This window comes from Callithrix jacchus, chromosome 3, assembly GCF_049354715.1.
Source record: "Callithrix jacchus isolate 240 chromosome 3, calJac240_pri, whole genome shotgun sequence".
NCBI classification, from domain to species: domain Eukaryota; kingdom Metazoa; phylum Chordata; class Mammalia; order Primates; family Cebidae; genus Callithrix; species Callithrix jacchus.
The window spans coordinates 44125994-44142120 of NC_133504.1; the positions used below are offsets into that span (position 1 = coordinate 44125994).

At 38.2% G+C, this 16127-nt stretch overlaps 1 long non-coding RNA gene across 1 annotated transcript in view; it reads right to left on the bottom strand.

The window, feature by feature from the left end:
• Positions 1-2203: 2203 nt before the first annotated feature.
• LOC118152179 (uncharacterized) overlaps positions 2204-16127 on the bottom strand; it is a 34904-nt gene continuing 20980 nt past the window's right edge. Inside the window, exons 3-4 of the long non-coding RNA XR_004740597.3 lie at positions 11067-11172; positions 2204-6786 (exon numbers count right to left, since the gene is read on the bottom strand). This is a non-coding gene — a long non-coding RNA (uncharacterized LOC118152179). The remainder of the gene's footprint in view (positions 6787-11066; positions 11173-16127) is intronic.

The following is a 16127-nucleotide window of genomic DNA, read 5'->3' on the forward strand; positions in this document are numbered from 1 at the left end:
AATGGCCAACCATCTCTAACACACTGAAATAGTGTTCCCAGAACAGTTATAAGCCCCTCTATTATGCAATAATGCCTCGTTCATTCCATAAATGTCAAGACAATTTCCCAACTACTTATTTACTCTTAGTACTTTTCCCTGCAAACTCAGAAACCAGCTGCCATTCCCTCTGTACCCTTAAAATTAGGTTGGGATGTGTAAAACAATGAATGATATAAAGATAGGACTTCTTCATTCCCCATTATAACTGTGGAAAAACTCAAATGTAAGGACTGTGTGACTCTCCAGTGGACACTGCAGCCTCAGACAATGGTACATGCAGAGTTCTGTCTTGCTGTGGACAAGAACATGCCTGCCAGACTATGTCAGCCCTCTTCACTTGCATTTAAAAACAAGGTAGAAGGACAAGACTTAGAACTAAGAGTCCGGCTCTGACATTGGCTTTGTGAATTACACAATTTTAAATAAAGCAACATAGGGACATTACAATAGAGTAAGAAAAAGGTCAATTTTTTGGTACTGCAATGTATTGAAAACTCATGTCAAGTACTTCCCTCAATTTATGGGATCAAACCTTTCTGCCTATTTGTCTGGTGCATTGGCTGGACCAGGTTTATTTCCCTCTTGGACCCCCATTTCGACACCCAGACTCCATGCCTGCTTTTGCCTCCTTGGCCAGTCAGGACCCTTAGTTTCAGTAGCTAGTTGCCCTGCTCAGAGGTCATACTTTGTGATTTCCTCTAGGTTAGTTGGATGCCTCCCATCTTTTCAACTGGCTGACATCTCACTCCCAATCTGCCTACACATGGCCTCTCTCAGGGTCTACCAACCCATGTCATCCTGGACATCGGTGGCCTGGGAAATCCTTGGACTTGCCTCTCTCCACTCTTCCTCCCACTTCCTGTGATCTTGTACTGACTCCTGTACAATTCTCAAATTCATGAGTTAGAGAATCCCAGGAGAGATTAAAATTCTAGACCTGACCGAAAAGAACCATGTACTATTGTGAAAAAAAAAAAAAAAAAAAAAAAAAAAGTGAGTACTTAGGTAATCAATATCCTTGAAAGTTATCATTTACTCACAGAAATTAATAGTTCATGCTGATGAGTATTTCTTAGTATTGTACTTTGAAGGGGAAGTTTTCAGATCCTCATTCTGAGGGGAGAAATTAGAAAGAGGATGGCAAAGACCAGAAAAGTGCTTATAAGTATTGAAAAATGGGACCAATAAGAAAATGAGAGGACATGGGTTGTTTGTGAGAAGAAATTAATTGGCAACTTCATAACTCTGTTAAAGATGTGATGTTACTACAAGAGCATTGGATTGGATTGTCCTCTCATTTTCTCTGTTCAATAAACATTACTGAAGTAACCAAAAAAAAAGTGAAGAGGGCATATTCATTCTAGTACTTACTGAAAGTGGAAGAAGCAGTCATTTAAAAGGCAAATCATGGAGATAAGGAAGAGTTTCCTGAGAGTTGCCAGACCAGTATTTCCTAACTCCCTTATTTCCTCTTGTGTCATCAACACAGCCCAGCTGGCATAGGGAGTAAGTCATGACACTGTTCCAACTCTGAGACCCAGTCATTCCACCTTGATGAGCATACTCCAAGGACAAAGAAAAAAAGTCACTGCTGCAAACTCGTTTATAGTAACATTATTCAAAATATAGAGATATCTTTTAGGAGTCAGTCCAATCCATGAGCCATCCTCTCTTCTCTTGAACTCCTCCTACTCTTACTCGAGGGGTTGAGTCCCTGGCAGCCATGCTTGTATTGGGTAATCCCACCTCCTGATCTATAATCAACCAGAGATGGGTCTAACGCAAAGCTGGAATGCAGAACTAGAACAGAGAATTGCAGTCTTTGCATGTGATCAGGGTGGTAAAATAATCTCAGACTACGGGGTAACCCTACTCCCCTACAAAAAGAGGTCACTAGGGTAAGAGAAAGAAGAATGAAACAGATTTGTCAAAAGAAACAGATAAGAAACAAAGAAAAGGCTGACACCTTTCTGTCTCCTTCCAGATGCCCAACTGGTTTCCTTCTCCTTGACCCCATGGCATACCCCTCTATCTTTACAATAAATCACTTTTTTCAACTTAAAGTAACTTTAATCACTTACTGTTGCTTATAACTGAGTCTTAACTAAGATATGATAATTAAAAATTGGAAGCAACTCAAATACCCCAAAATAAAGTATCGTATGTCGAATGTTTTTATTGTATATTGAGTACTTTTTAAAGCAATATTTTAAATTATCTACATGGAAAAATGTAGACCCTTAGACTGCATGAGCATATTGCTTGCAACTGCTAAATTGCAGATTTAGTCAACAAGAACTGGAAGAGTAGACAAAGTAGTATAAACAGTTATAAAGTATGTGGGATTTGTGGAAACAGTAGTTGTACAATTTATTTAAAATAAAATTAAGCCACTAGAATTTTGAAAAAGGGATTTAATAGTCCATTTCATGTCTATCCCAGAAGTCATTATTCTGATAATGATATACTCCATCTGTCTTCCCCAAAAACTTAAAAGCTGTCAAGTTTTTCTATTCTTTCATTCTCCCACATCTAACCCAACAGCAAGTTCCTTGGCCATGACATGAATATATACTTCGAATTGGCCCATTTCACTCCAATTCCTTTGTCAATAACTCAGTCCAGATTGCCATTGTCTCTCACTGGGGGTAACATACACTGCCTTCTAACCAGTTTCTCCAATTCCACTCAGCTCTCTTTTATCCCATTCTTCACATAAAAGCAAGGATGATTTTAAAATAACATCCAGAATTGTGACTTCTAAATACAATTTTCCAATAAAAGAAATTAGGGCAACTTGGAGAATAAGCTGACTATAGGTCTGGGGCAAGAAATGTGAAAGACTAGCCTGGAATATCTTGTCATACCAGTTAGTAGTGAAGCAATTCAAGGCTACCGAGGTCATGTCAAAAGGACTCAGAGGCCACTTAAGGAGGATTCCACTGGCCCAACAAAGAATAATTTAAGTATTGATAAAAATAATAATTATAAGAGATTGAACCAGATCAAAATGTTTAAATTCATGACTTAATAATGATGTACTAAAAAAAACTTTGAAGGATACTAAATGACTGTTTGTGTAGAAAATCCCAAAGAGTCATTAAAAAAAGAAATTCATTAGTGATTACTGCAAAGTTGGACTTTGTTAGTGATTATAACAAGGTTGCAGGGTAAGAAAAACTACAAAACTCTAGTAAAAGATATCAAGGACACAACTAACTGGAGAGATAGAGATATTCAATATTCATAGATAGGAGTATGCAATATTGTCAAGATGTCAGTTTTCCCCAGCTTGATCTATAGATTTATATGATTCCAATCAAAATCCCACCCAGTTATTTTATGGATAAAAATATGGACAAACTCATTGTAAAGTTTACATGAAAATGACTCTTAGGAATCCATTCATTTATTTTGAGAACTGATAAGTAAAGTAAAACTTTAAAGTAGAGTAAAACAAAATTAAAAGTAAATTATATATATTGTTTTTCAGAGTAAAGCTTTTCCATTGCTTCAAATTGCACTTAAATAAAAGCTGACCTCCTCACCAGGACCTATAAGGCCATGTTTGATCTGGCATTTTCCAACCACACTCATCTTTTTTCATGCCACTTAGCTTCTTGCTTATGATACTCCAGCTGTATATGCCTTCAAACAAGCTGTGCTTTTTCCTGCCCCAGATTGTCCTTCCTCATGCTTCAGATCTCAACTTACCTTTTCAGAGGACCTTCCCTAACCATCCTGACAGGGAATCCTATTTGTTTCCTTCCTACAACTTGCCAAAATTTCTGCTGATTATGTTTGTTCACTTGGTTTTGCTTAGTTCCTTTAGTAAACTATAGGCTCTATTAAGAGACACATCCCTTGTTAATGTCTAGAAACGACTACACATAGGCACTCAATAACTGTTTATAGAAAAAGTAAATGATGTTATCCATCAAGGTGAGACTAGGTAGTTGAAAAACACGTGAAACTTAAATAAACCAGAGACGGTGATTTTGGGATCTCTGAGAGGGCCAAGGTCCATGTGTATGACAGGGTTAGGAGAGGGCCTGGAAAGAGAGAAATGTGATTTCCAGAAAGCAGATCACCGCGGAGTTAAAGACACAAATGTGAGCAACTCAGACTGGGAAAAGTTTTATGGAGTGTCTTAGTTCATTCTTGATGCTATAACAAAGTACGACAGACTGGATAATGTATAAATAGTTGAAATTTCTCAAGCTCTGGAGGCTGAGAAATCCCAGATCAAGGTGCTGACGGATTCAGTGCCTGGTAAGCACTCACTCTCTGCTTCCAAGGTGGAGCCTTGTTGCTGTGTCCTCAGGAATGGATGAATTCTGTGTCTTCACAAGGCAGAATGATGAATAGAGATGAATTTACTCCCTCAAGATCTTTTATACGGGTATGAATTCCATCCATGGGGGTGGAGCCCTCACGGCCTAATCACTTTTCAAAGGTCTCACCGCTTGTTACACTGGAGATTAAGTTTCAACATAAATTTTTGAGAGATACAAACATTCAAACCATAACATGGAGTGTTAAATTTAAAAAGAGGCACTTTGGGAGGCCGAGGCAGGTGGATCACAAGGTCAAGAGATTGAGACCATCCTGGTCAACATGGTGAAACACCGTCTCTACTAAAAATACAAAAAAAATTAGCTGGGCATGGTGGCGCGTGCCTGTAATCCCAGCTACTCAGGAGGCCGAGGCGGAAGAATTGCTTGAACCCAGGAGGCGGAGGTTGCGGTGAGCCGAGATCGCGTCATTGCACTCCAGCCTGGGTAACGGGCGAAACTCCGTCTCAAAAAAAAAAAAAAAAAAAAGAAAGAAAAAGTAAATACCACTGAAATGATAAAAATCGCAGAACATGTAGACCATAGGCCTTTTATTCTCAAGTCACTACTGGGCTGCAGACTCTGTTCATCGGGCACTTGGCTGTGGCATTGGGCCAGATAATTCTAAGAACTTTTGTTGTTGTGTCTGGTCATGGATAGGTCTTGATGTGCGCTGATGTTTATGTTTAGAAGCCCACCACAGTTACATTTTGTGCTTTGGCAGCTTTAACAAATGATCCTTAGTGATTAGGAGGACTCTAATGAACCACCACACCAAGGTTCCTTTTCAGTTCTCTTTTGCTTTTTTCTGCTTTTTTCCCCCTTCTTTTTTAACCAAGAGATTTTTGTGAGGGAGGTTGTTGGCAAAACCTGTTGTTAACAGTTTCTGAAAATCAAGACTAAAAATTCTTTATTAAAATGCCAGGAAGTTTAGTGGATTCTGAAAAGCATATGATTTCTTTCTATTTGTGTCTTAATTAATTGCCAAACAGTATAAATACACCACAGAAAATTTGGATAATGAAGAAAGATGAAGGAAATTAAGACACTATCCATCCCCATCAACCCAGTGTCATAAATCTACGCATTTTCTTTCAATCTTTTCTCAAATGCTTATTGTTTCCTAACTGTATTCTTAGTGTACATACAAGTTTTTATTCTAAATGTTTCCTTCATTTTAAAACAGAAGGCAGATAATAAACCCGCAAATAAGTAAGATAATTTATGATGGAAATAAGTAAGGGCAAGTACATAAAGGAGAGTAATGTGGAGTAAGTACTCAGGGAAGGCCTCACAGAGGGGTCACTTGACATGAGACCTGCTGGACAAGAAAGAATCTGTCGAGTGCGGTGGCTCACACCTGTCATCCCAGCATGTTGGGAGGCTGAGGCGGGAGGATCACCTGAGGTCACGAGTTCGAAACCAGCCTGGATCAACATGGCAAAACCGCATCTCTACAAAAGTATGAAAATTAGCTGGGTGTGGTGGCAGGTGTCTGTAGTCCAGTACTCAGGAGGCTGAGGCACGAGAATCACTTGAACCTAGGAGGTGGAGGTTGTAGCAAGCCGAGATCTCGCCACTGCACTCCTGCCTGGGTGAAAGAGCAATACTCTGTCCCAAAAAAAACAAACAAAAAGTTAGCCTGGTGTAGTGGTACACACCTGTAGTCCCAGCTACTCGGGAGGCTTAGGCAGGAGAATTTCTGTACTCCAGCCTGGGCAACTGAGCAAGCTTCCATCTCCAAACAAGCAAACAAACAAAAAACAAAAAGAAACAGTCAGACTTATGGGAAAGCAAGTGCAGAAACCCAGGATAGGAATAAACTTTGCTTGTTTGAGGAACAGAAAGGTGGCCATTTAAACAGAGCAAATGAGCCAGAGGAGCATGGAAGGAAAAGAGGGAGGGAGAGGGGTGTGTGTGTGTGTGTGTGTGTGTGTGTGTCAGAGAGAGAGAGAGAGAGGAGAGAAGGGGACATCACAGGACACAGTAAGGAGATTATCTTTTGGTCTAAGAGCAATATGAAGCTACTGTAAGATTTTTTAAACATGGTAATGACATGTCTGATCTAAATTTTTAAGAATACTCTGGTCACCAAAAATATTGTACAGAAATTGTTTCTGTATGAGTGTGTACACAAAGACTGAAGACTGAATCTTAACTCATATCCGCTTTAACATATCAAATCATGTGTCAGAAATGCTCATGTAAGCAGGAAATACACAGGCTTTAGGTAGGGCTGTATCCAGAAGTCCAGAGAATTTCCTCAGATCTGTCTTTTTTTCTACTTAATTCTGCTTCTTTTTCTATGTTGCCTCCATCCTCTCCTTCAGCACTTCTGAAACTAACCAGCAGGGGTACAGCCGCCAACAGCCCAAGGTCATCCAAAAGGAAGAGAGAGCTTCTGTCTACCCTTAGTTTGGAGAATTTTGGGAAAAGACTCAAATTAGTCAATCATGGAAAATGTATCCCTCCTTTGACCAATTACCATGCACAGGGCAGTGTTGCATTGTCACCAGTCGACCCGGGCCATAAGCTTACCTGTTGGGAGAGATAAGGGTAGGCCACCATGACCTATGTCCCCACCAGGATTACACAAAGTTGGAAAGAAATTCTCCAACGCAAGGGAGCTGTTATCAGTGGAGGAACCCCCACCCTCGCCCCCGCCCTTACCAAACAATAGCTACACTGCTTGGTCATTCAATTTATATATTAATTTCTTTTTCATGGAGTAGTAGTCCATGTTATGTAGGTTTCAATCATTCATTCTTTGTTGTTGTCGTTGTTGTTCCAAATGACCATTTGTCTCTTTCTATGCTTTACTGAACCAATTCTCAATTTTTACATAATTCTTTTTTTTTTTTTTTTAAGACGGAATCTTACTCTGTCGCCCAGACTGGTGTGCAATGATGTGATCTCGGCTCACTGCAACCTCTGCCTCCTGGGTTCAAGCAATTCTCCTTCCTCAGCCTTCCAAGTGGCTGGGATTACAGGCACGAGCCACCACATTCAGCTTATAATTTGATTCTTTCATAGTCTTAAGTAATATTCAATGACTTTCCTAGTGCATAAGGCTTTTTACATACCTTTTATTTTCTTCATTTCCAGAAAACGGACCCCTGGATAGAAGGTATACATTTAATTTTCTTTATTGACATGTGTCATCAAATTTATTGCTTTCTAAAATGTGAAATGGCACTAGAAATGCACAATGTGTCAATTTCTCCATACCTGCTATTTTATTATCATCCCTTTTTAATTCTGTCAATTTAGTGGGCTAAAATGATATGTCTTCGTTTTGTTTGTTTCTTTTTAAAATCACAACTTCAGGTCATTTTTTTTTTTTAAGTAGGAACATGCCCTTTGCATGCACTTATCTGTTAAGAGTCTTAATCATTTTTTATCTATGTATCTAATTCATTTAGATTTATTAGTCCCTTTCCATGAGTGACTGTATTTGCTAGGTTACTGTTTGCCTTTTTATTTTATTTATTTCTGTTGTTGTTACTTTCTTTTGTTTTTAATTTTTTTAGAGGCAGGGTTTTATTTTGTTGCCCAGGCTGGTCTCAAACTCTGGCCTTAAGCAGCCCTCCTGCCTGGGCTTCCCAAAGTGCTGCAATCACAGGGTTGCCTTTTTACTTTAACTTTCAAAATTATGTTGTTCTTATGTTGTCAAGTTTTTATATCTTCTATTGTTTCCAAGCTTAGAAACTCAGATTTTTCCAGAGGCTTGAAAAATACTTCTATTTTCTTTCAGTTCATCTAAACCTTGATTTTTTTTTTCTTTTTCATCTCTTTAAATATTCTGCAATTTCGTTTCTATTTATGCTGTGAAATAAAGATATGAGTTGATTTGTTTTTCAATTGTTAGCTATTCAGCTCATTACAATTTATGGGATGATCTTTTCTTCCCAATTGACTTGTGATACAACTTTTAACATGTATTTTACACAGACTAGAATTCATGTATAGGTTATTATGTTTCATTGAGAGCTTTGTCAGTTCAGTTCTTATACCAGTGGCACCAAGTTTTAATTAGTATTGCTTTATATACAGGAGTGTCCAACCTTTAGGCTTCCCTGGGCCACATTGGAAGAAGAATTGTCTTGGGCCACACATAAAATATACTAATGAGAGATGATAAGCTAAAAGAAAAAAAAAACAAGCAAAAAAAACTTATGATGTTTTAAGAAAGTTTACAAATTTGTTTGCTGGCTGCGTTCAAAGCCATTCTGAGCCACGTGCAGCCCGTGGGCCACTGGTTGGCCAAGCTTGCTTTATAATATGTTTTAGTGCCTGGTAGAGCTAGCTGCCTACCATATTTCTTTCCAGAATCTCCATGTTATTTTCATGTGTTTACTCTTCCAGATAAAGATTGGGATAACTTTCAAGTTAAAAAAAAAAATCCCTTTAAGCTGTTGATTGGAACTGCCTACACTTTAGGAGTGAAAACTTCTGGAAAATGTCCAAATGCTAGGGTCAGAGTTGCCTGCCCTCAAGTGGATGAGGCTCTGGTATCACGGTCTCCTCTCTGCAGTTCACTCTCTCTTTTCGAGAGCAAAATTCATTTGCATGAGGAAGAAACTTTCTGTTCTTTTAGAGCTATTATTTAAAATTTGCATTTTAGGAGACATTTCTATTGTGGCTGATATCAGAATTGGAGGTAAGACTTAACATATTTTTAGCACTTTCTTTGTAGTAAAATAAGATTGGATACCTTTCCAAATAAGTGGGATTTTTTTTTATAGCTAAAATTCCTCCACTTTTTGTTGTCTCTTTTTAGTTTTAGTATCTGTAAATATATTTTATCACTTTAAAAAAAAGGCTTAGTTAAATCTCCAGAATGGAGATTCTTTTTGTTCATTGAATGTTTTGTACTTCCCAAATTTATTTGAAAATATGAGGGCCATGTGCCAATTGTTCAGATAGCTAGCTATCTAGTTTGCTTAACCACTTATGAGTTTATTACAGAAAGTGCGAGCTGAAATCTTCACCTACTTACTAAACCTTAGTTTTCAGCTACGGGTCCTGAATTACATGAATGGCGTCCCCTGGAGTTGTGCGGTGCATAACCAGCAAGTCGGGAGGCTGCATCTTTGGTGGTAACAATCTGCTGAAACTGAAAGCCAACCTACATACTTCCAGTTTTTCAAGGTTTCACCAAGGGTTGAATTATACCCTAAAAATACTTAGGCGCTTTCCTGGGTATCTCTTGGGCAACCTGTATTTTTCCAGGCAGGGAAGGAATAATGACAACAATGATGATGATGATGATGATGATGATGATAATGATAGATACTTTTGCTTTCATTTATCTCATTTTATCTTTGTGATAACTGTCTGTTGTAAAGGATAAGTGTTATTACAACCCTTACATTAGAGATGTGGACAATGAGATTCAGACACTCTGTGTGACTTTCCTGTCTGGTAAGTGGTAGAACTGAGCCTTTAACTATAAAGCATTAACTTTATATTACCTCCTCATTAGGGATGTTCAAAAAATGCCCCAAATCTGTTATAGTTCAACTCTTTAAGAAGCATTGCCCAACGTTTGGAATCTTGGGGATTGTGTGTGGTTTGTTGGTGTGGTGTTTGTGGTTTTTTGTTTTGTTTTGTTTTAATCTATCTTGAGGGCTGGGTGTGTTGGTTCACACCTGTAGTACCAGCACTTTGGGAGGTCAAGGTGGGAGGATCACCCGAGGCTAGGAGTTTGGCACCAGCCTGGCCAACACAGCAAGACCTCATCTCTAAAGAAAAAAAAATTGTTTAATTGGAGTTACCAGTGTCTTGCACCTGTAATCCCAATACTTTGGGAGGCCGAGGCCGGCATCACCTGAGGCCAGGATTTCGAGACTAGCTTGGCCAATATGGTTAAATCCTGTCTTTACTAAAAATACAAAAAAATTATCCAGGCACTGTGGTGCACATCTGTAATCTCAGCTACTTGGAGGCTGAGGCTGAGTATTGCCCGAACCCAGGAGGCAAAGGTTGCAGTGAGCCGTCATAGCGCCACTGTACTCCAACCTGGGTGACAAAGTGAGACTTACTCCAGCCTGGGTGACAGAGTGAGACTCTGTGTAAAAAAAATAAAAATAAAACAAAACACCTCAATTCAAGTTTGGCCTGTCCTTGTGTGGGGTGGGATTTAGGGAAAATTGTATTGTTTTCATTTTGTCACCTTCTTTACCACTTGATGTATTACAATTGGTGTAGAGATCAAACCAGCTTAAATTATACACTCAAGTCAGATCTGAAGAATAAAGCAAGTCACAATAGGTCAGCTAGAGGAGTGGGTGTGGAACCAGGAAGAGGCAGAGCTACCTCTGCCTTTCTTGTGATGAGAAAGAGGTCTTAATTGTATATGCCTGTATTTTGCTTTGTTTCATTTTAAACACCAGGTGAGACATCTTTTACCATACCAGTTTCCTCCAGGGGCTGCGTTGAACTGTCTATAACTTAGAGATCCTTGTGTGTGCACATGTGTGTGTGTGTTGGAGGTGGGCCCGAGGCAAGCAGGCAAAGGGGTTGATTTTGTTCCATCCTTTGTCCAATTCCAGGTGATTATAGTGCATCACAGGTGACTTACAAAATCATACATACATACGCTTTCTGACTGCTGCTGCTATTCATTTATAGTGCAGCATGAACTGTTTCACCTTCAGTTTTATTGAGATGCCTTCCCTGTCTTCATACCTTTAGTTTGGAGCCTTTCTTTGTGACCCAATCACTCTTACTTCAGTCACACTCCCTGAAGTGTTTCTTTCTTCTTTGGCAGTAAACATTTTCCATCTTGACGAATCTTGTGGTTAAGAGAATAAAACAGCTTTTATTTGTTTGATATAACATATAAATAAATCTGAGAACAATTTGACGTTCTCAGATAAGGAGCAGCTTCTTTTCTTTCTATGCCATACATTGTCTAGCAGTTCTGTGGTTGGCACTCAATGGTTATTTACTCAAAAGAAAATAAATGTTCCTGAATATTATCTTGGATATCACATTCATTTATTCACCCAGTTTCTAATAGCTCCTTTTGTATCATCCTGGAATGAAAGTCAGGGCACAATAAAGCTTCACAAACTTTTAAAAAAATGTAATAGGCTGGGCCGGGCGCGGTGGCTCACGCCTGTAATCCCAGCACTTTGGGAGGCCGAGGCAGGTGGATCACGAGGTCAAGAGATCGAGGCCATACTGGTCAACAATGGTGAAACCCCGTCTCTACTAAAAATACAAAAAAATTAGCTGGGCATGGTGGCGCACGCCTGTAGTCCCAGCTACTCGGGAGGCTGAGGCAGGAGAATTGCTTGAACCCAGGAGGCAGAGGTTGCGGTGAGCCGAGATCGTGCCATTGCACTCCAGCCTGGGTAAAAAGAGCGAAACTCCGTCTCAAAAAAAAAAAAAGTAATAAGCTTTACTTTTTAGAGCAGTTTTAGGTTTACAGAAAAATGAGCAGGAAAGTACAGGGAGTTCCCATATACCTTCTTTCCCTACCACAGTTGCCCTTTTTACTAACATCTTGCATTGGTGCAGTACATGTGCTATATATCTGATGAGCCAATACTGATACATTATTATTAACTAAAGTCCATAGTTTAGGACTCAAATTTGAACCTCATTAGGGTTCAATTTTGGTATTGTACATTTTATGGGTTTTGACACATATATAATGACATGTATCTAATATTACACATCATACAGAATTGTTTCATTACCCTAAAAATTCCCCTGCTCCCCACTGATTTATCCTCCTTTCCTTCCCTCTGAGCCCCTGGTAATCATTGATCTCTGTAGTTTTGCCTTTTCCAGAATGTATGTAGTTAGAATCATACGTAACTTTTGCAAACTGGCTTCTTTCACTCAGCTATATGCTACTGTTTCCTCTACATTCCTTCATGATTATAGACTTTAAAACTTTGTCAACTGTATTAAACACCTACTATGTGCCATACATGATGATGGGTGCTGAGTAGACCAGACAAACAAGATTACTGTTCTTGATCTAAGCTTTGAAACTGTCCAATAGCCAGTATCCAGCAACAGTGAATTTTCCAAGTCAGCAGGCACTGTTCCTAGTATGTTGAAGCTCTTCTTTTCCTTCCCTGAGGAAATCACTTGCTAACATCATCAACTATGAGGAGATCAATATTACCTATAACCCCATAATTGATTTACTGTTTTCCATACTAACCAGTTTCAGCTCCTTCGTGTAACAAGAATGAGCCTTTCTGGTTTAGTTTACAATGCAGATACTGTTCTTTCTTATTTATTTATTTATTTATTTATTTTTAGAGACCGTGCCTTGCTCTGTCTCAGGCTGGAGTGTAGTGACATAATCATGACTCACTGAAGCCTTGAACCTCTAGGTTCAAACCATCCTCCCACCTCAGCCTCACAAGTAGCTGGGAACACAGCTGCATATCACCACGCCCAGCTTTTTATTTTTTATTTGTGAAGACACGGCCTTGCTATGTTGCCCAGGCTGGTCTTGAACTCCTGGCCTCAAGTGATCCTCCTGCCTTGGCCTCCCAAAGTGTTGGGATTTGACATGGAGTCACGGCACCTGGCCCTGTCCTAATTCTTGACTACAAAACCTGATGAAGTAAGAGAAAGGCAACTGCCCCCAAAAGGTGGTCTTCAGCTATGTTGTTTTGTTTTTGCTTTTTAACCTAAAAAATATCTAGATCTTCCTTCTTAGAAAATAACTAACATATATCAATTCATTTCTGCCTATTGTCAGCAATAAAATCTAAAATTATAGTTAAACTTTCAAAAGACAATTTGTGAATCACCAATAATATTGATGAAAAAATACATCAGGCATCCTCCAAGTCTTTGGCTGGTTTTCCCCCCAGGATAGGCAAGGTACTCATATATGGTAGATTTCATTGGAGTCACAAAGAGAGGAATCTGATCCTAGGTTCTAATTGGTTTTGTTTTATTTTAAAATATTGCACGTCTATGCTTCTTATCCTTGTTCATTATTGTTCACTCTTAACATGGAACTAAATTGATGGATCTCCATGATAGTTAATGACAATTTTCAGTTTTCAGTGAATGTGGGGCATAATTTACCCTAATTTAAGGAGCAAGAATTTATCCTTTTACACAGAAAGTACTTAAGCCATTTGAATTCTGCTGTGTTTATCTTCTGATAAGGCTAGATAATGTCAAAAATTGAATATATTATGAAACAAAGCAGTATAATTGTATGTATAAAATTAGAAACAATAGTTCTAAGAACATGAAAATATACAGCAGATCAGTATGTTATTTTAGTCTTGTTTCCTCTGTAAGCACTGAGGTTTTCTGTACTATCCATGTATTACAGAGTCATGAGAACCAAACCAGTTTTAGCCAGATTAGAAAATAGACTAGATAGAATGAAATCATGATGCTGGAAGAAATGAATTAAATAATTAAATCTCTGATTAATACAGGAACACAGTGGTGATACTGAGATACCCTATTTGTCATTGAATCTTTTCCTAGATTTTATTTTAAAGTCTTAGGCCTACAAAAGAGCACTGTCAAAATGGATATTTAATCACAAAGAATGTGAACACCCACAAACAGACAATTCTTCTCGTCCCTGCTGCAAGAAAGAAATCTATAACTGAAAGATAAGAAAATCTGGAAATGGGGCTATGTGTAATATACCAAATTTTACATCAAGAACTGTGCATCTGTTTGTGACCAAAAAAATTTCTACACCAAATATAAGAAGGGGGTGTGATGATTTCAGTTATTCTGGATGATCATGATCGATAATAAAAAAGAGCATTTTAAAATGAAAATATTTAGAATAATAGCTTTTTCTTCCCTTGTGGTCTATCTTCACATGTAGGATGCAGCTGAAATTCTTTTTCTTAGAGATAATTCTTATTATCTTTGAATACAAGCCTGTTATATATATTTTCCTTCATTAATCTAACCTTAGATGCCTTAATCACTGCTGCTGTTTTATTTGCTTCTTTTAATGAGGGAAATAATACATGGAAGGAACAGAAAATTGTTGTCAGATGAATGGGTGCCTGTGACTTGACAGGCCCTAGCACAGGTATGGCAGGGCATACAGGATGAGTGAGTCCTTGTATCACAGCAGTTTGAAAAGGAGCCAGTGCTGGCTGGAGCCGCGTTGGAGCCCAAGGCTCAGGAAGAATCAGTAATACTGATCCTGTCTTTATTTTAAATTCCAATATTTAGCTCAACATCAATTTTTTGCATTATTTTGATTTGTTAAAACACTTATTTCAAATACTATATGATATACAATTAGAAAATGGAGTTATTCAATATGTTCTGAATATGGTACATTCTGCAAAATATGTTTTATAAAGGTAGGGGAATGTTCTAGACAAAAAGGGTCTAAAGAGATGTAATTAAATGCAATGAGTGAAACCTGATTGGATACTGATTTGAAACTACTGGATTACTGAGTTCTTTGGCATCCCCTTAAAATGTGCAACTCAAGTGAATGCCTCACTTGCTTCCCCTGGTCCCAGCCCTGGAAAGAACACCAGGGGCAGGATGAACCCTGGGTGAAGGTGCCTATGGAATGAACACAAACTCTGGTTAGGGTGAGTAATCAGCAAAGCTCACAAGAAGCTTTACTGGATGAGTAGGATTTCTGCCTGTCAGCGATAGTTGAAAAGAGAAGGAGGTGGAAAGAAGGCCTCTCAAGTGGAAAGAGCATGGACAAGGACATCAGCACCATAGGTGTCAGTCAATCTGGGGTGGGATGTGCATAAGGTAGTAATGAGAGAAAAGGCAGAAAAGAGAGGATTAGCTTACCCTTCTGTGAGCTCCCTCTTTAAATCAGTAGGCAATTAATGAGCAGTCAGTGAAATTTTTTCTTTTGATTTTAAGTGAAAATGTATTTTTAAATGTTTTCTTAAATTCTTTTCAGGCACTTTATAAAATGCAGTTTAAAACTTAAAGTGTATTGTTGCTATTGTTTAAGATAGATGCTTCTTCAAATCCCTTGTAAAGTGCTGTAAGTGGAACTAGGATGTCAGAAATTTAGAAGCAAGTACATTCTGTCCCTGCCAACTTTTTAGAGTATTGAATTATAATTGATATACAGAAACTGCACATATTAAAAATGTACAACTGAGTAGTTTTGATGTATGTATAGAACCGTGGAACCATCCTTGGAATCAAATAATGAATTTAATCAAATATTACCCCAAAAATTCTCCCAGAGCAATCCACCTTTCCTTCCTCTCCCACCTCTGCCTCCTTCCCCAGGTAATCATTGATCTGCTTTCTGTCACCGTAGATTAATTTGCATTTTCCAAAATGTTATATATATGGAATTATGCAATATGTACTGTGTATGCTATAGTCTGGAAGATGCTTCTTTTTTCAAAAGGTGGAGGAATGTTTCAGATTAAAAGACTAAAAAAATAAAAGAAAAAATGCAATGGGTGCAACTTGATTAAATGCTGGTTTGAAAACACTGTAGACACTACTGGGGAAAATTTGAATAGGATTAAATACAGTGACGATAGGGAATCATTGTTAATTTCCTTGGGTGTAAAAATTATTATTTTCATGTAGGAGTCTAGCTTAATATTGTATTTTGAAGCATTTAGGGGTAAAGTATCACCATTTCTATAATTTATGTTTAAATGGTTCAGAAAAATATTTAAATAAAGCAATATGGAAACACTTGAACAACTGTTGAATCCCTATAGTAGGAACACGGGTTTTCTATATAGTAGGACTATTTCAACTTTTCTGTATGTTTGAACT